This window comes from Pelophylax lessonae (assembly GCF_965119305.1).
Source record: "Pelophylax lessonae genome assembly, chromosome: 12".
Taxonomy (NCBI): domain Eukaryota; kingdom Metazoa; phylum Chordata; class Amphibia; order Anura; family Ranidae; genus Pelophylax; species Pelophylax lessonae.
Genome location: NC_138779.1, coordinates 117,640,130 through 117,664,652, shown reverse-complemented (window position 1 = coordinate 117,664,652; position 24,523 = coordinate 117,640,130). Strand labels below are relative to the sequence as shown.

The following is a 24,523-nucleotide window of genomic DNA, read 5'->3' as shown; positions in this document are numbered from 1 at the left end:
GGGTAAGCAATGGAGGCATGTCGGTGGTTGCACTGTTATATCCAACTAAGGTTTCAACCAACAAAGCCATAGATATTCCCTGCTACTATGCATGGCTGTCAATAGGAAAAAAATCAAGAGATTTCAAATACATATTCACAGACCATAAACACAAATATTTCTAAACATAATTTGGTAACAGAAACATAAATATAATCCACTGTGGTGGCTACAGCTCCACTTCATAGCATAGCTATCATTTGACAACATACAATGATTAGCAAATTGATTTGTAAATTGAGTGAAAAGGTGGGTTGCACATTTTTTCATTGCCTGACTATTTGCATTCTAATTTGTCCACTCTGCAGAGAATCCAATAATTGCCCAGATTCCTTAACTTCATGAATCAAAATGACAAGGTAAATATATTTTCGTTTCAGGTTTTAAAAACAATAGTTTTGTTAAAAAAAAAAAAAAAAATTAGTCAGGAAAACAAAAACATTGCATAATAGTAGAAATTAAGTATATAGGAATTCTACATTCTGAGCTTCTACATTACCCATACAATGTGAAATATCTATTATAACCAGCTGCATAACTTAAATATGACGTGCCTAACTAAATGTGTCAAAATTCAAACAACACTGCAAGTGTCCCTTACTTATTAATAAATTAATTGTGTAACAATTAATTCAGTGATATAAATCCATGTGTAACAGTAATGTAATACAGGTTAAAAAAAAAATAAACAAGTCATCTTATGTGAATGGTCAGTTATAGTCATATGAACAAATCAGGTGGAATCCACAGCCCCCTAAAACCCCACCACTAATCTTGCTAACTGGAGGTGAGAGCATAATGATATTCCATGCATCCCATAACATTTTTCTCGAGAGCTGGAGCTCTTTTAATAAGTACAGGTTTTACAATTACTTTTTTAGGTTGCATGAGGCTGTTATTTTTATGTTTATGATAATCTAACTCAAGGGCTGGATTGAAATCGGTGAAGGCATAAGCAGAAGACTTTGCCTGGCTTGCTCATTTGTGGGTTCACAACAGCATATGTGAACTTGACTTTTGTTGATGCGTGGTCCATATAAAAATCCGAGTGAGATTGCTTTAGTATGATCCTGGTGGTGGATACAATCACCTTGGAAAACCTGTGGTTAAGAAGAGGGTTTTTATTCACAGTGAGGTCCTTTTGATGGAAGACTGGTTACAATGTGGAATTCTGTGCCCAAAGAGATACATCTTACTGGGACTATAATGGCGCTTTTCCACTGCATGGAACCAAACGGTTCGGCTCACTTTTGTGCTTTTCCACTGCATGGTACCGCATGGTATGGTCAGGGCCGCCATCAGGGGGGTACAGGCAGTACAGGTGTAAGGGGCCCGAGCTTCCAGAGGGGCCCGGGGCCCGCTTCCCTTACATAATTTGAAAATGTCTGCAGCACAGCACTGATTCATTTCACTGACAGCACAACCGGCCAACACCCTCGCACGGCGCCGGGGGTTGCTGTTTTGGTGTTGTGTTAGCAGGGTTCGTGGAAGAGACTGAGAGAGAGTCACCGTGATACATGATGTCACCAGCTTTCCCCCGTGTGGCACCTGCATAGGAGATAAAAGCTTATTTCGCCAGTCCAGCTCGCCTACAACTTACAACACTGCTCCCCACAGGTAAAACCTGCCCATTTGCTCCGCTTCATTTAGTTCCCTGCTGAGGCGGAGCCTGCTTCTGCAAAGATAGTTAAGTAATTATCCGATTGGGCAGCACTCGGGCATGGGGGTGTAGTCAGTTGCTCAATGGGGGGAAGTGGCCCCAGTCCTGCAGGTGCATGAAGTAGAATCGAGATAGCAGCGTGGAGGGTAGGTCACTGACCGAGTTATGTGTGTGCAGCGACGTGCTGCTGCTGTGCTGCCTGTACTTTTGATTGGACTCCTCTGATGGGACACGGACACCAGACAAGCTGGCATGATGGAGTTGCATTGTGAAAATGGCTGGGGTTGATTCTGGGTGGAGAAAAGATCCCCAACCCAGAATCATCCCCAGCCATTTTCACAATGAAACTCCATCATCCTCATCCAGACCAGATTCTTCCTTCCCTCTGCACAATGTATTTCAATTCCTGCCCAGAATCATCTATCCCTCTCCGGGAATTTTGGGCGGGGATGGGGATATATTGTGCAGAGGCATGGATGAATCTGGCCTGGGTGGGGATGAGGATGATGGAGTTGCATTGTGAAAATGGATAAGGATGATTCTGAGTGGGGATGAGAGTTACATAGTGAAGAAGCTCTCCACAATGTAACTCTCATCTCCACTCAGATTCATCCTCATCCATTTTCACAATGCAACTCCATCTTCCTCATCCCCACCCAGGCCAGATTCATCCATCCCTCTGCACAATGTATCGCCATCCCCACCCGGAATTATCCATCCCTCTCCAGGATTCTGGGCGGGAATGGGGGATACATTGTGGAAAGGGATGGATAATTCTGAGCGGGAATGGGGGATACATTGTGGAAAGGGATGGATAATTCTGGGTGGGAATGGGGGATACATTGTGGAAAGGGAGGGATAATTCTGGGCAGGAATGGGGGATACATTGTGGAAAGGGAGGGATAATTCTGGGTGGGAATGGGGGATACATTGTGGAAAGGGAGGGATAATTCTGGGCGGGAATGGGGGATACATTGTGGAAAGGGAAGGATAATTCTGGGCGGGAATGGGGGATACATTGTGGAAAGGGAAGGATAATTCTGGGCGGGAATGGGGGATACATTGTGGAAAGGGATGGATAATTCTGGGCGGGAATGCGGGATACATTGTGGAAAGGGATGGATAATTCTGGGCGGGAATGGGGGATACATTGTGGAAAGGGATGGATAATTCTGGGCGGGAATGGGGGATACATTGTGGAAAGGGATGGATAATTCTGGGCGGGAATGGGGGATACATTGTGGAAAAGGAGGGATAATTCTGGGCGGGAATGGGGGATGCATTGTGGAAAGGGATGGATAATTCTGGGCGGGGATGGGAATAATACTTTTCATATATTAAGTTTTAAGAGTGTTAAAATAAAAGTGGGTGCACCGAAGGACTCAGTGGGATGGTCAGTGAGCAGATTTGGTGGGAGGGCCAGTGGGCGGGCCATGGGGGAATGTTGGTGGTCAGGCCCCGGGGGGCCCAGGCCTAAAGCTGTGTAAGGGGTCCCAAAATTTCTGATGGCTGCCCTGGGTATGGTATAGGAACGGTTCGGTATGGTATGGCGGCGCTTTTCCACTACATGGAACCGAACGGTACGGCTCGCTTAAACAGTACCACCTCGGTTGTGATTCAAAGAGGGCCGTACCGGTACCATATCCCACAATCCTTTGCATGCAGCCTTGACTGTTTGTCACTACTAGCCACTGATTGGTTAGAGAATCGTTGTTATCCCACCCACTTACTTTAGTACTACTTTAGTGGAAAAGCAAACCGTACCAATCCATACCAAACCATACCAAACTGTTCCATGCAGTGGAAAACCAAGCAGGGCCGAGTGGAGTCGAGCCGGTACTTGCAGTGGAAAAGTGCCATAATTGACTATTCAGATGAGTGTTTATTTTTGTTACATTTTTGTTATTGTTACTTATTAATTTGTTTATATCTTTAATTGATTTGTTACACAATTCACATATTGATAAGTATTTTTAGAGACACTTGTGGCACTTTCTGAATTTTGACTCATTATGTTGCATTCTTCGATTGAGCCAGAGGTTTAAAGTTCTAAAGCTAAAACTTTTTTATTACCTTAATGCATTCTCTGCATTAAGGTACATATTGTTTTCTCATTGGCTGTGCATCCCCCAATTTAAAGCAAAACAGTAAGGGCCAGTTCACATCACATGCAGTCCAGTTTGTTTTTTTTCTGCAACAAAAACACATGGAAAGTAGGTTATATGGTTTCAAATGGCATAGTTCATACCATGTGCTTGCACAGTTCCAGTGCCTTCCAGAAAAAAAAGTAAAAGCATGCTGCATTTTTCCTGCACTGGACTATACTGGAACGCTGTAAAACGCACTGGAACGCACCTAAACTCACAAAAAACACACTGGAACACACATGTCCTTATTTAAGGTAAGGAAAAAAGAGGGAGAAAAAATGCACTGGACTGCATCAAAAACGTTCATGCAGGAAAGCAACACATCCGGACTGCGTTGCTATGGTGTGAACTGGCCCTAAGATATTCTTAGTGCATGTACACTGTTGCTATGTATAGTAGTGTGTATGTTTCCTGTTCTTCAGTGCATAGGCTCTATACTATATGCCTCTATCAACTTCTTTTTAAATAGAGACCATAGAAGACCTGATTCATTTTACAAGTTTGAATGTTTATCATACATTTAATAATGTCTGTGATAAAAGTGTTTTTTATTTAAACCAATCATGCCAGATAATTTAATTGGAATCTTTTCCCCTTTGTTGTTCTAATATAATTCTCGGTTTATATATTCCATGTAACATACTTGTTGTCACAAGAATGTGATACTTTAATTATTTATATGCATAGATCCTATTACACTGTTTGAAAAAATTAAAGGAACACTTTAAAAGCACTTTAGATCTCAATGGGGAAAAATCTCATGCTGGATATGGACTGGGTAATGTGTTACAAACAAAAGGATGCCACATCATTTGATGGAAATGGAAATTGTCAACCTACAGAGGGCTGAATTTAAAGACACCCAAAAACCAAAGTGAAAAAATGATGCAGAAGGCTAGTCCATTTCGCTGAAATTTCGTTGCAGCAACTTAAAATGGTACTCAGTAGTTTGTATGGCCCCACGTGCTTGTATGCATGCCTGACAATGTTGGGGCATGCACCTAATGAGATGACGGATGGTGTCCTGGGGTATTTCCTCGCAGATCTGGACCAGGGCATCACTGAGCTCCTGAACAGACTGAGGTGCAACCTGGCAGCGTCGGATGGACCAAAGCATAATGTTCCAGATGCATTCTATTGAAATTAAGGTCAGGCGAGCGTGGGGGCTATTCAATGGTATCAATTCATCCTGCAGAAACTAGAAACTGGCTGCATACTCTCGCCAGGCATTGTCGTGCACCAGGAGGAACCCAGAACCCACTGCCCCAGTGTAGGTTCTGACAATGGGTCCAAGGATTTCATCTCGATACCTAATGGCAGTCAGAGGGCCATCGTCTAGACTGTAGATGTCTGGGCTTCCCTGTGGATATGCCTCCCCAGACCATCACTAACCCATCACCAAACCGGTCATGCTAAACGAAGTTACGGGCAGCATAACATTCTCTATGGCTTCTCCAGACCCTTTCACGTCTGTCACATGTGCTCGGGGTGAATCTGCTCTCATTTGTGAAAAGCACAGGGCGCTGGTGGCAGACCTGCTAATTCTGGTGTTCAATGGCAAATGACAAACGAGCTTCATGGTGCCGGGCAGTGAGCACAGGGCCGACTAGAGGACTTTGGGCCCTCAGGCCACCCTCATGAAGTCTGTTTCTGATTGCTTGGTCAGAGACATTCACACCAGTGACCTGCTGGAGGTAATTTTGTAGGGCTCTGGCAGTGCTCATCCTGTTCCTCCTTTCACAAAGGAGCAGATACCGGTCCTGCTGATGGGTTAAGTACCTTCTATGGCCCTGTTCAGCTCTCCTAGTGCAACAGCCTGTCTCCTGGAATCTCCTCCATGCTCTTGAGACTGTGCTGGGAGACACAGCAAACCTTCTGGCAATGGCACGTTTTGATGTGCCATCCTGGACAATTTGGACTGCCTGAGCATCCTCTATAGGGTCCGGGTATCGCCGCATTGCTACCAGTAGTGACACTGACCCTAGCCACATGCAAAAATAGTGAAAAACAGTCAGAAAAGATGAGTAGGGAAAAACATGCTATTAGCCCTCACCTGTAAAACCATTCCTATTTTGGAGGTCTCATTGTTGCCCATCTAGTGCACCTGTTGTTAATTTCATTAACACCAAAGCCTCTGAAACTGATTACCAACCCCCTCTGCTACTTAACTGACCAGATCAATATCCCAGGAGTTAAATTGACTTGATGCCATACTCTGATTAAAAAGTGTTCCTTTAACATTTTTGAGCAGTGTATATACTGATCAAATGTAGACTTTCCAAAGAAAATTAAAACATTGGATCATTGTCAAAGTTAGGCTATATCCATAAGGAAAGGTGAACAAGGTCAGTAATTAAAGCCTACATATTTCTTACCATGTAGGTTTCCTTAAAAACTCAAAAGGATAGTGACATGTTAATGAAGGATCTTGGAAAAAAAGACAACAAAGAAATGTACAAAGAAGGGGGATTTATACCAAAAAAGGAAAATGAGCTGCTTTTGGAGGAAAGAGGATGTGTTGGATGTTGTTCTTTATAAAAAATGTGGGTAAGCTGTGGAATGCCCTATAACATAAAATAGTTACAGCAAGAACAGTTTTTGTGGCCTTGCTACCAATTTGACTCCAATCTGGTTCAGTCAACTATGAAGTTTTTTCAAAAACAAATTGACCATTGGACTTTTGGTAGTTTTCTACCTAAAACACACTCTACCTAAAAAATGGTACTGGGGTAAAGTGTACTCTGCTTCCTGTTTATACCTATTGGTCCATCACTATGAGAGGCTGCACCACTAACCAATAAGAATGTGTAATATATGCAAGCTTTGACACTACTAGAAAGTGCCAAAGTGTTGCCTGATCAGCATGGCGTGAGGATCTGGCTTTGTGAGGGTTGCTGTAGGCTGTTCCAGGTATTTGAAGTCACCTCTAGATGCCCACACTTTCTACCTGGAAGGAAACATTATTACAGCCTTGTAGCAAAATGCTTCTGGGGTACTATTCTTTGAGTGGGCATACTCTTCCTAGTCATACAACTAAAATGACTTGATAGAATCAGGCTGCTGCAGCCACCAGTTCCTTGCTTTGAGGATACTTTACTTTCATAAATTGCCATACTGAGAAGGATGCATGTTGATAGTTGAGAGATCCATCATTGTGCCACTCATAGAAAATTCCCACATGAGATCAAGGTCTCAAACTAGTTTTTCAGCAACTCTACAGGTCTGCATTATTAAATTCCAGAGATATCAAAATATGCAGCAACAATATAAATTTCAAAAAATTCTCTACATTTTATCTTTATAAGCTGTCCTTGAGCCCCAGTCAAGTGACATTGGTTAGGCTCAGAAAATGTCATCAGTTTGCTGCAGGCAGGACAGCATTTTTCTTGGTTTCCTCTCTCCCTGTAATCAGACTGTAACATTGTAACAAGTTATAAGGGGAGAGGCTGCAGCAGGGGCTTATCTGTGTCAGGTATTTGTGAACACAGTCAAGAACCACACAGCCACTGGGATTTAATCTTTGTGCCACCTTCTCAGCCCAAGAAGTAAAGTAGATACTGATCCTGGATGATGCCTCAATAAAGATGGTTCCATCCTTCTGGGAAGAAAAGCAAATAAAGGCATTGTAATAAATCTCTGGTAGGGATAATACATTTTTTTACTTTTTACTTTGTATGCAAATACCTTAACAGAAACAAAAACCTGTTGCTAGAAAAATCTTTAGCTGGCCATAGAGATCAAAATTGGACCGATTTAGCAGGGACCAGGTGAATTTAAATTAATGTATGTCCTTCCCTTTTCGACAGAAGTTGATCATTAGATCAACTTCTGTCGAACGAACAAGTTGGAAAACTTTTGTCGATCAGCCAGTGATCAGTGTGTTCTGACGATGACCACCAGGCAACCTGAATACCGGGACCAATCTATAGTACGGGCTTATTGGGTGGAACTCTATCTATCTGGGCATACATGCGGATGGCTGCGTCCAATTTGAGGATCTGAGAATACCTAGAGGAACATTTTAGTCCATTGATCCTTTGATTTTCTAATTGTAAACCAATCTCTTATATTCTATGGATAGATTATACACTGTGAATGAATAGTGGGCTTACACGAGTCGGAACGCAAACCGCTCTCCACGCTACAGGCAGATCCCAGAGGACAGCTAGCACTTTATAAGAGTCATTTTATCCATGTTTGCTTACTTCGTTTAATAAACAATACTTTTTAACGGTATTGCACCATCTGGAGCCTTCTTTCCTCCCTCTCCCTATCCACATTGGAGGACCTCGGGAACTCGATCCACATTTGGGGAATACCCGGTCTAGAGGGACCTGAGCCCAGCAGTCACCCTACCCCTGACCTGGATGGTCACAAAGCAATACTGGCCTCATTGTCATATGACATTTGAGACCCATCGCATCTGGTGAGTGTACATCTAACTTCCCCTTTGAGAGTCACCTGTGTGATTGGATCTCCTGGATCACTGGAGGATTTAGCCTCAAGCACTCGCACTTTTTTCTTGGCACAATTTCTCCTTGGACTTTTATTATACAGTCACTTTTGCACATTTTTTGGACTTCACTTTGCACTAATGTTTTTTATATATTCCTAATATTATATGGTCTTACTGTGAATTTAAGGGCATTTATTTTATCCTATGGTTTTAGATTTATATATTTGCATTTTACTAGCAAGCGCTATATTATCCCCACTAGCTGGGGGTTTTCCAATTTATAGGCTTACACGAGAGACCTTTTTGGGGTTGACTCTATATTTGGTGAGGGTTTCTAATGTTCCAGTGCCCGCCCAGAGAGCTATTGTGTTGGTACTAATCTGTGCTTAGATGAGTGCTATATGGTTTTTTATGAGCCCTGATAAAGCAAAGTTTGGCAAAATGTTTCGGCACATGAAGACCTATCTTGTCAGCATTCATTCCTGGTGTATAAATATACACAGTGAATTCTATCGGCACTACTACTGTTTTGAATTATCTAGAACTAGATGCATACATATTGTGTTAACCATTTTAACCTTTGTTACCTAATGAACTGTATGATTCTATAGTATAAATTGTTTGCTCCTTATGTGGCCTGTACATTCTGAAATCTTCTTGTTATTTTTTCCATATACAGTTGTGCTAATAAGTTTACATACCCTGGCAGAATTTATGATTTCTTAGCCATTTTTCAGAGAATAAAGATAACACAAAAACTTTTCTTTCACTCATGGTTAGTGTTTGGCTGAATCCATTTATTATCAATCAACTGTGTTTACTCTTTTTCAATCATAACAACAGAAACTACCCAAATCAAAAGTTTACATACCCTGGTGATTTTGACCTGATAACATGCACATGTCCGTTTTTTTGGCGGATCTGAACGGTCCCCACATGCATCTCTATGGGGGATCGGATGTTAGCGGAGACATGTCCGCTGACACCCGATCCTATCCGTCAAATCTGGACGGATGGAAACCCTATTTTCCATCCGTCCAGCGGATCGGACGGGATCGGATGAGAATGAACCGATGGTCTGTTCCCCCATAGAGATGCATGGGGAACTGACAGCAGTGTCTCCGCACACAGCGTAGACACAGCTGTCATCCTCCTGCTCAGCGGGGGATCGGAGGCTCGATCCCCCGCTGAGAAGAACGGAATCTGTCCGATGGACGGATAGTGTGAAAGGAGCCAAATGGGTTTGAATAGCTATTAAAGGTAACCATCCTCACCTGTGATCTGCTTTCTTGTAATTAGTGTGAGCGTATAAAAAGTCAATGAGTTTCTGGACTCCTGACAGACCCTTGCATTTTTCATCCAGTGCTGCACTGACATTTTTTGGATTTTGAGTCATGGGGAAAGCAAAAGAATTGTCAAAGGATGTGCAGGAAAAGGTAGTTGAACTGTAAAAAGATTTCCAAGGAATTGAAAATGCCAATCAGCAGTGTTCAACCTCTAATCAAGAAGTGGAAAATGAGGGGTTCTGTTGTGTTGAAACCAAACCACGGTCAGGTAGACCAACTAATATTTTAGCCACAACTACCAGGAAAATTGTTCGGGATGCAAAGAAAAACCCACAAATAACTTCAGGTGAAATGCAGGACTCCCTGAAAACATGTGGCGTGGCTGTTTCAAGATGCATAATAAGGAGGCAGAAGAAAACCATTACTACGCAAATACCACAAAGTATCACACTTACAATACGCCAAACAGCACAGAGACAAGCCTCAAAACTTCTGGCACAAAGTCATTTGGAGTGATGAGACCAAAATTTAGCTTTTTGGCCACAACCATAAATGCTACATTTGGAGAGGAGTCAACAAGTCCTGTGATGAAAGGTACACCATTCCTACTGTGAAACACGGAGGTGGATCACTGATGTTTTGGGGGATGTGTGAGCTACAAAGGCACAGGAAATTTGGTCAGAATTGATGGCAAGATGAATGCAGTATTTTATCAAAAATACTGGGAGAACATTTGCATTCATCAGCCCAGAAGCTGCGCATGGGACGTACTTGGACATTCCAACATGACAATGATCCTAAACACAAGGCCAAGTCAACCTATCATTGGCTACATCAGAATAAAGTGAAGGTTCTGGAGTGGCCATCTCAGTCTCCTGACCTCAATATCATTGAGCCACTCTGGGGAGATCTCAAACTTTAAGTTCATGCAAGACAGCCCGAAAATTTACAGGAACTGGAGGCTTTTTTCCAGGAAGAATGGACAGCTTTACCTTCTGAGAAGATAAAGAGCCTCATCCACAAATACCACAAAAGACTTTGAGCTGTAATTGATTTAAAAGGGGGCAATACATGGTATTAAGAACTGGGGTATGTAAACTTTTGATCAGGTTCATTTGTGTAGTTTCTGTTGTCATTATGATTTAAAAAGAGTAAACCCAATTGATTGATAATATATGGCTTCAGCCAAACACTAACCATGAGTGAAAGACAAATGTTTGTGTTATCATTCATATTCTCTGAAAAATGGCCAATAAATCATAAATTATGCCAGGGTATGTAAGCTTATGAGCACAATTGTATATATACAACACGGATGATGGCCATGAATGTCACAATAATTTATGGATCATTTTGCATGCTGGCTGAATGAAAAAAAACTACTAACCTATGACCAGCTTTAGGGTAACAGATCCTTATAAGAAAGTGCACATGCTTGAACCCTGCCTGTCTTTTTAGTATGCTGTCTGTATTACCTGTTCAAGCCAACAACCATGCTTCTAAATGACACCGGAAGCTGCCGTAAACTTGGTGCTGGTTACCACTAATCTGTCTGTTCTTTCCAATTTAGCAGGCAGCGTCATAGAAATGTAATTGTAAACTTAAATTACATACAAGTTATTTTAAACATTTTATATAAATACAAATTATAGATGAATACATTATTAAGGTCATGTACCTAAAGAGGTGAGCCCTGGAAGTACTGCCCCGGTCACAGTGGTTCTTGACCGCTCTCACGTCTTGCATATAAAAACACCAGCTGGCTGCATTGTTTTGTAAGCTACACATAAAATATAAAGTTAGGGAACATGTGCCTTGTTGATCTATGTGTTCAGCTTCCATGGATCCTCTGTGGCACATTTTCCATTATCTGTATGATCCATCTTAGTTGCTGGAGTCCAAAGCTGCAGTATTGAGGGGCAGCAAAAACCAATACGGAATCTGGAGGAGACACTTCAGCAAACAAGATACACCTGTGATGGTGCAAAAATAAAACTCAATGTTAGGTATACTGAGTGAAGCAGTACAGAGGAATAACATCAGTTACTTTAGGCTTAATCATATAAAAACATGTCACCCAACAGCTTCAAACCTATTTTCCCCACAAATGACACAAACGACACCACTGACTGCGACCCTGGGTTGATATGGAAAGCCCATAAGGTGGTTATTCGACATTAGTGCCCTAGAACTGAGACATAAACGATCGCTAGATCCTTCTCTTGGATCTGAACTGACTCAGCTCTGGAGACAGGTGTCTGATTTGCTCCAATTTAAGGCCAAGGCTGCTCTTCAAAATTGTAGGAAACTGACTTACAAGTCGGGGGACAAGTATGGCAAATTCCGGCGAGGGCCATTAGAGAACAACGACTAGCCTCCTACATACCTTATATAATGGACAACAGTGGCCAAAAACTATCCTTTCCCAAAGCTATTTCCAATGTTTTAGTGACTTCTATTCCCAGCTTTACCACATACCCCAGACAGCTGCTCATTCTGTCAAAGTGGACCAATACCTATCCTCAACCCCTATGACACGCTTCCCATCGCCAGAACGGGAGGCCCTGGAGGCACCCTTCTCGGTAGAGGAGTTGCAATCAGCTATCAAAGCTACAAAATCGGGTAAAGCCCCAGGCCCACATGGGTTCACCATGCAATATTATAAAACACTCCAAACTTTGCTAATACCATACATGCTCAAACTGTTTAACGCCTTAGGCCATTCCTCCTCCCTCCATAGGGATACACTATTAGCTCACATTTCAGTTATCCCTAAAGAGGGGAAAGACCCCTCTGTCTGTGGGAGCTATAGACCGATCTCAGTCCTTAATGCGGACCTGATACTCTTCACCAAGCTCATTGCCTCCAGACTGCAACTGCTTCTCCCTAGTCTGATTCATCTTGATCAAGTGGGTTTTGTCCCCACCAGAGAGGCAAGGGACAATACCATCAAGGCTCTTAATTGAATCTATCTTGCGAAAGGTACAAATATGTTAAATGTTTTTTTTGAGCACGGATGCAGAAAACGGATTTGATAGAGTTAGCTGGGATTACATGTTTGCAGTTTTACGAGGCATGGGCTTTGGTCCACAATTGCTTCACTGGGTGACGAGCGTCTACACAATACCTAGGGCAGCAGTGAAGGCCAACGGAGTGTTCTCAGAGCCTTTTTGAACCTATAAGGGCACCAGACAGTGATGCCCGTTGTCCCCACTGCTCTTCGCTCTTTGCCTCAAGCCCTTTCTCGCTAAAATCTGGGCAAATATTGATAAAACGGGCATCCAAGTAGGCAACCACAACATCTCCGCATATGTAGATGATCTCCTATTTTCCCTCTCAAACCCACTCATCTCCATTCCAAACCTTCTTAAGGAATTTGAACAATATGGGGTAGTTTCTAACCTAAAAATCAACTATTCTAAGCCAAATCCGACAAAACTTTCCTTTCAAATGGAAACCGTCGGCCCTCAAATACCTAATACGACAAAACTTTCCTTTCAAATGGACACCATCGGCCCTCAAATACCTGGGCACTCAGTTCCCACCGGACCATCAGGAACTTTTCAAATGAACCCCCCCCCCTCCCGAGTAAGATTTAAGTCCTTTTAGATACATGGACTTACGGTCCTCACTTATGGTTCGGCTGGTGTAACATCGTTAAGCTGTCCATCCTTCCGAAGCTTCTCTATTTATTTTAAACCCTACCGATACATATCCCCGTATCCTTCTTCAAACAAGTTGACGCCCTTCTTACGAAATTTATTTGGGCAGGTAGGCGCCCCAGAATCAAGAGGCGACTGCTGACTCTCCCCGATTGCCACGGGGGCATCGCAGTGCCTGACACCTTCCTTTACTACCAGACTGCACATATGGGCAGACTGGTAGACTGGTGCAGACACAAACGTCTCAAAATCTGGACAGATATTGAACAAAGCTTTCATCCTGTGCCGCTTCTCAGGGCACCGTGGTGCTGCACATCTCTCCCAAGTATCGTTAAAATGCACCCCTTCATTGGACATACACTTCGCATTTGTGCCAAAGTCATCTCTAAACCGGGCTTCTCCTCTCCGCGGTCCCCTGTATTCCCTATCTTGGGAAACCCGGCTTTCCCCCTGACTGCGACAGGGGCAATTTCCGGGTCCTGCTGGAGAGGGATTGTTTTCAGGCGTCGCACATCTTAACCATTAAAGTATGGCCTACTCTACTCATATTGACCGACCCTAGGGGACCTTTTGCCCTTTCCCGATGGCAAGCGCTTCAACTCCAACACTTCCTGCACGGGCTGGGCTCTCCAACCCCCTTCTGCAGGTGGCTGACCCCCCTGAAGGAACTATTCTCGGGGGTCGACCCCCTCCCGCATGCCCTCTCTGGGATGTACTCCCATTATTTCGCCACCAGACGACTTTGACCCTCCGGGCAATCTGAAATGGGAAAGTGTGCTGGGCTGAACCTTTTCTACTGTTTAGAGACAGAATATTTAGCATCTTGCCCTTAAATCCTCTATCTGCACTCGTGTGCAGGAATCCAATTACATGCTGCTTACTCACTGTTATTATACCCATACGATGCTAAGGAAAATTTTTCCAGATACCACAGACAGATACTGGAGATGTCAGAAAGAACCAGGTTCCATTCTCCACATTTTTTGGAGCTGGCCCAAACTTCGATCCTACTGGCAGGAGGTTAGGAGAATCACCCCAAAAATGACCGACTACCAGATCCCAGATGACTCGGTCTTCTTTCTTTTACACTGCTCACAAATCCCCCTTAAACGGAATAAAAAATCTGTTATACGCCACCTACTTAATACTGCAATGGCCTGCATCAGCCTCCAATGGAAGAAATCCCCACCCCCCTCAATTGCCATGTGGCTAAACAAAGTAAGAACCCTTAATACGTTTGAAGACCTTATGTTGTCTTCACAAGACAGAAAAGCACAATATACTAAAACCTGGGAATGTTGGAACATGTTTGCTCTCTCAGATGAGGGCATGGCCTTACAGGGCGACCTCCCTGGAGGTTGACAGATATGGTCCCCCCTTTTTTGGGTGAGTGGGGGTAGAACAGGAGACTGAATTAACGCTCTAGTTTGTTATAAAGCACTTCTCTTTGGCCTTTCTTCACCCGCTCTGCCTCCTTCTGCTGCTCCATCCCCTCCTTTCCTGGTCCTCTTCCTCTATACCACCCCCCTCCACCCCCCCCCCTTTTTTTTGTTTTCTCCTAGGACCTGCATCCTTCCCCCGTTTCCCCTATTATGTAAAAACCCATTGTTCTTTTTATATGTATATGAGATGGTTAGAACGTGACAGGCGACTCGATACCCTAACGTATGACTTTCCACATAATTGTGTTTGTTGCAACTACTCTGTCCCTTTTTTTGTTCCTTGAGCCACTTTTAAGGCTCTATTGTATGTCATTTATATACCTTTGTTTAAATAAACAATTTGGAAAAAAAAAAAAGGTTTTGTCTGTATCCTTGCTGGGGGAGATTCCCCCTCTCTAGATCCAAAATGTTACAGTTGTTAGAGAAACAGAATTGGAATAGAAATCTTCCAAAGGGGAAAATTGTTTCAGCAATTACTGTGTAAGATGGGATGTGCCTTCACTTTGCAGAGATTTCAGCTCACTTCCTTTTATGTCTCTGGGACTGGGAAAGGAAGTAAATATAAATCTGGGGCACAGACAGCAAAAGGAAAAAAGCTGTCAGGGGAATTAAGTCAGATAAATATCAAATATTGCACATAAATGCTTCACATTTACTATCTGTGGACAGCAGGTGGAGTGCTAAAGTCTAGAAATATGCTGCCTGCAGAATTTCTATAGTGTTTAATTTCCATGCTATGAAATGCTTATAGGGCTTTATATGGATTTTCAATTAGAAAAAAGCGCTCAACAAGTAAGCAGCCACTTCTAGGGTTTGTCAGCAGACATTCTGCACATTAAAAACTATTATGGAAACACCCTGTATTGAATATATATCAGTAGAAAAAATAACATTTAATACAAGTTACAGAAAAAGTTATTTCACAGGATCAATTTATAAATGTAAAAAGTAAATATATACAGTATCTCACAAAAGTGAGTACACCCCTCACATTTTTGGAAATATTTTATTATATCTTTTCATGTGACAACACTGAAGAATTGACACTTTGCTACAATGTAAAGTAGTTAGTGTACAGCTTGTATAGCAGTGTAAATTTGCTGTCCCCTCAAAATAACTCAACACACAGCCATTAATATCTAAACCGCTGGCAAAAAAAAGTGAGTACACCCCTAAGTGAAAATGTCCATATTGGGTCCAAAGTGTCAATATTTCCATGTAATTCCAATAATTCCATGACGACATCACAGAGCTGATGACCTTGCGCTCCTCCACCTTCCATTTGAGGATGCCCCACAGATGCTCAATAGGGTTTAGGTCTGGAGACATGCTTGGCCAGTCCATCACCTTAACTTCAGCTTCTTTAGCAAGGCAGTGGTTGTCTTCAAGACATTTTTGGGGTCGTTATCATGTTAGAATACTGGCCCGTGACCCAGTCTCCGAAGGGAGGGGATCATACTCTGCTTCAGTATGTCACAGTATATGTTGGCATTCATAGTTCCCTCAATGAACTTTAGCTCCCCAGTGTCGGCAGCACTCATGCATCCCCAGACCATGACACTCCCACCACCATGCTTGACTGTAGGCAAGAGATACTTGTCTTTGTACGCCTCACCTGGTTGCCGCCGGCGCCACACACGCCTGACACCATCTGAACCAAATAGGTTTATCTTGGTCTAATCAGACCACAGGACATGGTTTCAGTATTGCATGTCCTTAGTCTGCTTGTCTTCAGCAAACGGTTTGCAGACTTTCTTGTTCATCATCTTTAGAAGAGGCTCCCATCTGGGACGACAGCCATGCAGACCAATTTGATGCAGTGTGCAGCATATGGTCTGAACACTGATAGGCTGACCCCACCCCTTCAATCTCTGCAGCAATGCTGGCAGCACTCATATGTCTATTTCCCAAACACAACCTCTGGATATGACGCTGAGCACGTGCACTCAACTTCTTTGGTCGAGGCCTGTTCTGAGTGGAACCTGTCCTGTTAAACTGCTGTATGGTCTTGGCCACCATGGTGCAGCTCAGTTATAGGGTCTTGGCAATCTTCTTATAGCCTAGGCCATCTTTATGTAGAGCAATAATTATTTTTTTCAGATCCTCAGAGAGTTCTTTGTCATGCGGTGCCATGTTTAACTTCCAGTGACCAGTATGAGAGAGTGAGAGCAAACACATCTGTTCCCCATTCACAACTCGAGACCTTGTAACACTAATAAGTTAAATGACACCGCAGATGGAAAATAGCTTATTGGACTCAATTTGGACATTTTCACTTAGGGGTGTACTCACTTTTGTTGCCAGTGATTTAGACATTAATGTCTGTGTGTTGAGTTATTTTGAGGGGACAGCAAATTTACACTGTTATACAAGCTGTACATTCACTACTTTACATTGTAGCAAAGTGTAATTTCTTCAGTGTTGTCACATGAAAAGATATAATAAAATATTTACAAAAATGTGAAGGGTGTATTCACTTTTGTGAGATACAGTACATACATAGAATGGAATGAAACAAACACAATTTCCCATTAAAGTATTCTCTTACTTTCCCATATTACTGTATCCCACTAAAGAGTTTATAGTACCTCTTAAGAAATGTAAAAAGAAAACAGTCCAGGCTTGGGTGAACTGAATGTCCAGGCTTAAGCCATGGCAATAGAGTCATGTAGCCTTTGTCATCATCCAGGAACGGTGTTCAAGCAGAATTGATGGCTTGCTCTGATTTACTGGTTTTGATGATAACCAGTATCACAATAATATCCCACTATGGGGTAGTGGGGTGTTTTTGTGACTCTGGTTCACCTTTAATTGTGTAGCGGGTAAACACTTAAGTATGCTAACAAAATATATGGTATAATGATGTCCTAAAAATCAGTTTTAAATAATTACAATGTGTTTTAGAAATTATTGATGTCTATTATGGCTGTTTTTTTCATTTTCTAAAGTATATTATAATTTTATAGTTTGAGTAAAGAGTTATTTTTTTCTAAATACCAGCAGTCCATGTGTCATTCCTCTTTTCTGCTCTGGGTAATAGTTTGGAATAATAATACTGTGAATATTCATGAGGGAAAGGCTCACTTCTTCCTTTCCCCGCAGGATGCATCGGCCTGGCTTGATGGTTTGGGAAGACGGGGCTGAACATGCTTTGACTATTGCAGCTGTTGTTTGCCGGGGGTCTGGGCCTACCTGGGCCCCTCCATACTGATGCTCGGACTCTGTTGCTGCTATCCCCTGTCTGGGGGTGCTGTTATCCTGATGGCTGGACGACTCCATACTGGACCGGACGGTCTCCCTCATGTGTTCTCTGAGGAGGTTTTCATCCCCTGACCTTGCACCTTTATCCTCGGAGGCGGTGCCGCCACCTCCGCAGCGTTTTGTCTTTTTCCCTTTTTTTTTTTTCTTCTCTGGGGGGAAATTTTTTCTTTTTCTCCCCTCCCCCATTTTCCATTTTTCATTTTTCTTGTTTTTGTTTTTATTTTTTCTGGTGTGTTCCTGCTCCTTTAGGGACACTGAACTAAAGACATTCTGGCATAGTTATGCCTCCTGGGGTTGTTAGTGTTTCTGGGCTAAAGCTCTCTGCCCGTTTTTATGACAGGGAGCCGGGTGGGGGGTGGGGGGGTGAGTTCATGGGTTTGTGGATTTCAGTTTCCTGTTTTATTGTTACTCTGTATGTTTTTTTTCTCAGCAGTGGTGGTCAGCTCTTTATTGGGTGGTATTTCGGCGGCGGTGTGGTCCGGACGGGCCCCCCGGGGGCTTTCCCTGCCCGTGCGCCCGCTAGGTACTGGTATGTATGTTTTTTCAGGTGGGGGCGGGGCGCTCTCGGAGGGGGTTCTCCTCTGGTTGGGCCGCGTTTCTTCATGCTACTTTTTGTTAATAAATGTCTTTGAGGCTTTTGACATGGAATGTGCGGGGCATGAACTCCAAGATTAAGAGGTCTCTAGTGTTTGATTATTTCAAGCGCTCTAAGGCGGACATCCTCCTTTTGCAGGAGACGCACTTAATGGACCCCAAAACAAGGGCGTTAAAGCGACCACGTATGGCTCACGCATTCCATGCTACTTACTCCACCTATTCAAGGGGGGTCTCGACCTTGATCTCCAGGGCGTGCCCGGTGCGGGTGCTGGAGGTGAAGACCGACCGGGATGGGTGTTATGTTATAGTGGTATTGAATTTTATGGAACGTGTATTTACCATAGTTAACCTATACCTCCCTCCGCCAGTGGAGGTTGGACGTCTTGATGACTGTATGCGGACAGTCCTCTCCATGGCTCAGGGGTCTTTAATTATAGGAGGGGATTTTAATGCAGTTTTGGAACCTCAAATGGATCGTCTCCACGGCTCGGGGCGACAGTCGCTGGCATTAGCCGACTGGGCTGCGGCGTACGGTCTGACCGAGACGTGGCGATGGAAATATCCGCAGAGAAGGGAATACTCCTGTTATTCCAGCTCTTATGGTACCTTCTCTAGATTGGATATGTGGTTTGTCTCCTCGGAGGTGCTTCCAATGATCTCCGACGTGGCGTACCTTCCGAGGGCAATCTCAGACCATTCACCCCTGGTGATGACACTGACGGTGGCCAGGCGTCCGGCTGGATCGGTGTGGCGTATGAGCCCTTACTGGCTCGCGGAACCGATGGTGTCGGCTGAATGTGCTGCTGCCATGACTCATTTCTGGGCGGAGAATGCGGAAGGGGTGCAGGACCTCACCTGTTGGGACGCCTCTAAGGCTGTCCTGCGCGGAGCATACATGCAGGGGGTTTCTAAGTTCAAAAAGGCAGTGGCAGCAGAAATCGAGGAATTGGCAGATGCTCTGAGTGCCTCCGAACGGGTTTACACTTTGGATCCCACCCCTGAGAATAATAGAACGTGGAAAGCGGCGCAGCGGGCTTACGAGCTGGCCTTGGTGCAGAGGACCCAGAAGCGTCTCCTGTACCAGTCCCAACGTATTTTTGAGTCCGGGGACAGGAACGGTCGTTTGCTGGCCTTTTTGGCTAGCCCTGTTCCGGAACCGGTTGCTATCCCTGTTATTTTGGATCATGCGGGGCACTCTCTCTCGGCTACGGAGGACATACTTGGCGCCTTCCACAAATTTTATTCGGACCTGTACACCTCTCGGGCCCATTATACCCCCCCAGAGCTTTATGCTTATGTGGACTCTATTCCTTTCCGCACACTTAGTGTTGAGCAGAGCGCTAGTATGGAGGCCCCTTTGTCGCTGGAGGAGGTGGGGGTAGCCATTAAATCATTCCCAAAACATAAAACTCCGGGCCCTGACGGTTTTCCGGTAGAATGGTATGTACAGCACGGGGAATTGTTGCTGCCGCGACTCCTGGTGCTCTTCAAGTCGATATTTGATGGTGGCTCCCTTCCTCCTTCGCTCCAGGAGGCCCTCATAGTGTTGATCCCTAAGCCTAATAAGGACCCGCGATACTGTGACTCTTACAGACCCATATCGCTTATTAATGTAGAGCTTAAAATCCTTACTAAAATTCTCGCATTGCGTCTTAATAAGATAATTGGCTCTATCGTGGGGATAGATCAGACTGGCTTCATTCCGGGGCGCTCGGCTTATGCGAATATTCGTCGGTTGTTCACCAATCTGCAGGCCCCGAACCCCTCTCGTTTACCGAGGGTGGTCCTCTCACTTGATACACAGAAGGCTTTTGACTCTGTGGAGTGGCCATACCTGTTCTATGTACTTGAGAGATTTGGGTTTGGAAAGAATTTTTTGATTTGGCTTCGGATCCTATATGCTCAACCTCTTGCCCGTATTCGGGTAAATGGGATGGTTTCTGGTCCACTGCAGATACGACGGGGTACGCGGCAGGGTTGCCCTTTATCCCCCTTGCTTTTTGCGCTCGCAATAGAACCTTTGGCTCAGCTGCTGCGAACTTCCCCCGCTGTCCAAGGGATGTCAGTGGGGTCTCTGGAGGAGAGGGTCTCTCTTTATGCCGACGACATGTTGTTGTATTTAACTGATCCACACACATCGCTTATGCCCGTTCTCCGACTTATTCGACATTTCGGTTCTTTTTCTGGTTTTCGGGTTAACTGGACTAAGTCTAGCCTGTTTCCTGTCGATATGGACATCCCGCTCTCGCTGCCGACTGACTGCCCCTTGAAATTTACGTTCTCATTTAAATATCTAGGTGTTCAAGTTCAGCAACCTATATCCTTGTATTTCCAAAACAATCTTGTTCCCTGCCTAGGCCTGTTCAAATCTAGACTGGAGCACTGGAAGCATCTGCCTCTAACTCTGACTGGTAGGGTCAACTTATTTAAAATGGTTATGTTGCCGAAATTTCTGTATCTCCTTGCCAACTCTCCACTGTTTGTGCCGAATAGGTTTTTCAGGGATCTTGATTCTCTTATTTCCGGTTTCCTATGGTACCCGAAGGCGCCTAGGCTTTCTGTTGCCACCTTACAGCAGCCGGTGGCGATGGGGGGCCTTGCCCTTCCAAATTTGCGCTTGTATTACTATGCAGCACAAATGGGACATGTCCACGATTGGCTCTTCCCTCGGAGGAGCAGTGCGGCTACGGCTGTCGAAGCAGCGGTGGTTTCCTCCTATGAAACGCTTGCTAATCTTATTTACCGGCGCTGCGTTGCGTCCTCCGAGGGTACGGCACTCTTGAAATCCTCTCTGCAGATATATGTCAGATGTGAGTCTCTGTTGGCGGCGACTCCGGGCCTCTGTTCCCCGAATCAACCCTTGTGGTGCAATCCTAGTCTGCCTCACTTCGCTGGGTCTCAGGATGCGGCGCGGTGGGCAGAACGGGGCCTGAAGTATGCCCATCAATTGTTTGAGGGGGGAAATTTTAAGACGTTCTCCCAGTTCCGGGCGGACTTTCGGGTGCCCGGCTCTTGGCAATATCGTTATCTCCAGCTGCGACACGCTGCCTTGGCCCAATTTGGGCCGGGCAGTGTCACGCTAGACAATTCTCCTATGGAAAAGGAATTGTTGCGGGATGAGCACACTAAGCTGACTAGCTCCTACTATGGAATCCTTCTTACTAGTGTGCCATCGCGCCTGGAGGCTGTTAGGGCCGGGTGGACGAGAGACATCCCGGATATCTCGGACGATGATTGGGAAGAAGTGCTTGAGGTATATTTTAGGACACCCATCTCGGCCAGGGACCGTCTGATACAGTTACGTATATTTCATAGGACTTATTATACTCCTTATCGGTTGTTTCTGATGAGGCAGAGACCCGCGCCAGACTGTCATAAATGTGGGGGGGACCAGGGAAAATTGCTTCATATGCTGTGGAGTTGTCCGAAAGTTAGACCTTTTTGGTCCCAAGTTACGCACTTTCTCTCGGCCTCCTTGGATTTCCCTAATGTCTGCAGCCCTAAGTGGTGCTTACTGGGGATTTTCGGGGAGATTGACCTCAGCACCCATCGGAAACAGCTTCTCCGACTCTTGTTGTTTTATGCCAGGAAAACTGTAGTGATGCAATGGACACAGGTGGACAGGATCCCACTTGATCTTTGGAAAAATTTGATCAACCATGTCCTACCCCTGTATAGGCTGACTTATGAGGCCAGGGGCTGTCCAAAAAAGTTCCTAAAAGTATGGGGTCCTTGGGTTGCTTTATCTGACACGTGCAGCTCCGCGCTGCCCTGAGGGTGAGGGCGGTCCGGGTCCGGGGGGGGCTGTTCTGGGCCCACACTCCGCTGACGAATGAGGCTGTGACTCTGACCACCACCTGCATTTTTCTGCTGAGTTGTTCCTTTTTCTTTGGGTTTTTTCTTTTTTTTCTTTTTGTTGTTTATGCATATAACGAGCATGTGTTGCATGTGTTATACCTGAGGATATCTGCTTTATTCTGACAAATTTGTGAATCTCTGTATCTACGTATCTATGGGATATCCTTTACCTATATTGAACCGTTGTGTTATTTCATTGATGACCGGTACTATTCCATGACTCTCTGTATTTCCAATGTTTTGTAGTATTCTTGTACTGTTCAAGTGATAAATTTAATAAAACACAGTTTAAAAAAAAAAAAAAATAATACTGTGAATCCCCTACAACTGCGCTATCACACAAACCAAAAATTTTCCTAAACCCTAAATGCGAAAAGTAGCTGTGCTTAAATTACCGGTAATTTAATATTAGATTCACAGGCAGCACTAAAGTTCAACTATGTGCTACAAATAATAAATACAATGTTGCAAGGTCCACAATCTTTCTATGTAACTGTTTTTCATTCAACACACAAAGAATGTCCTTGAAAATGGATCCATCGCCTTTAACCAGGTGAATTTCCCCAGCACTGATTTGTTCTTAACTCCACATCAGATGTGCTTCACCTATGTTATTCACCACCACCTTCAGAAAAACTTACTCCCCAAAAGAAATGGACCTCAAATTATAAAGGTCAGATGTGCACGTTCACCGTTATCTCCAGATCTCTCATAGGAAAAAACATTTACATAGGAATACCCAATTATTTATTAAAATATCTCTTTTCCATCATTCCAGCTCCAACACCAACTCCACAAAGTCTTTCAATGTTGGAAGAATATATACATAATTTACAGTTCTATACTGCTTAATGAAAATGAAAAAAATACAAAATATATAGTTGAACTTACACTACATAAGTGCATCGGACACCATGATAAACAGCATGCAAATATGGAAAAACATAGAAAGTCATCAAACCACAGCATAAAAGCTCTGGCCACCTTGAAGTGGTTAGAGCTTAGTGGCTCATTTTCCTTACAACTCAGGGTAGGAACTGTGAGTAGGAAGCACGATGTCGTCTGCTTAACCTCACCCTATGCATTTTCCCAAATGTCTTTGTCAAGAGTATCAGGGTGCCATTTATGGAGCACTGCTATACAGTATGTTCAAAGCAGTATTACATGTTTACATTCATCCCAGGTTGATTGACTTTATGGAGTTGGAGTTGTATTTATGGAAAATTTAGAAATGAATTGGGTATTCCTATCTGAATGTTTTTTTCCTATAGGAGATTGGGAGATAATGGTAAAAGTGGGCTTCTCCCCTTCATAATTTTGGGTCCATCCCATTTGGTAAGTGGGCCTTTCTAAAGGTGGTGGTGGAAGACACAGTTGGAACACATTTGATGTGGCATTTCTAAACTCGTGGTACTGGGGATATTTCACCTGGCTAAACGTGGTAGATCCATTTCCAAGGACTTTTTTTTGTGTGGTGAATGGAACACAGTTACGCAGAAAGATTGTGGACCTTGCAACATTGTGGTAATTATTTGTAGCTCACATTTCAACTTTGGTGCTGATTGTGTATAAGGATATAATAATAGTTTGGACTACACTTCCTTCCCACTTACACTTCGAGACAGTAAGACATGGAATTATTTAGCGTTTTGGGATTGTTTGGCCCTCCCAAGTGCATTGAAAGCTACTATATTGTCAATGCAGCATAACTTCCCTAGGAATTATCTCTGCTGAGTTTAATTACAGACTTCACCAGGGGCATGTAATGTGTAGATAAACACTACTTGCCTCACCTGCCATCTAAACACTGACTGTTTTGCTATATAAGATTTGCACAATTCACTGGAGAATATATATTGATGTTGCTGTGTCTTGGAATGTGAGAAACTTGATATGTCAACCTAATATCAAACATTTAACACTTAACTTTAACACTGGGAGTAAAAGGAAATATCCAGTACCTTTGGACATGGAAGTGCATGTGGCTTTAATACACTGTACTGAACACCAAATGACACCACTATAAGTTTATGTGTATAAAGTTATGCTGAGAATTGGTGGCAAGGAGTGTGATGGAAGTCTTAGTTTTGCACAATGTTGAATATACATATTTGG

General features: G+C 43.7%; 1 protein-coding gene across 2 annotated transcripts in view; it reads right to left on the bottom strand.

The window, feature by feature from the left end:
• ZNF524 (zinc finger protein 524) overlaps nucleotides 1-24,523 on the bottom strand; it is a 45,349-nt gene that overhangs the window by 3,087 nt on the left and 17,739 nt on the right. The window contains exons 2-3 of one of the 2 annotated variants that reach the window (XR_014225977.1): nucleotides 11,267-11,561; nucleotides 6,804-7,444 (exon numbers count right to left, since the gene is read on the bottom strand). The gene's annotated coding sequence lies outside the window, so the exon portion shown is untranslated. Of the gene's footprint in view, nucleotides 1-6,803; nucleotides 7,445-11,266; nucleotides 11,562-24,523 lie in introns of those variants that run through there. The other variant, XM_082273511.1, reaches the window with a different exon arrangement.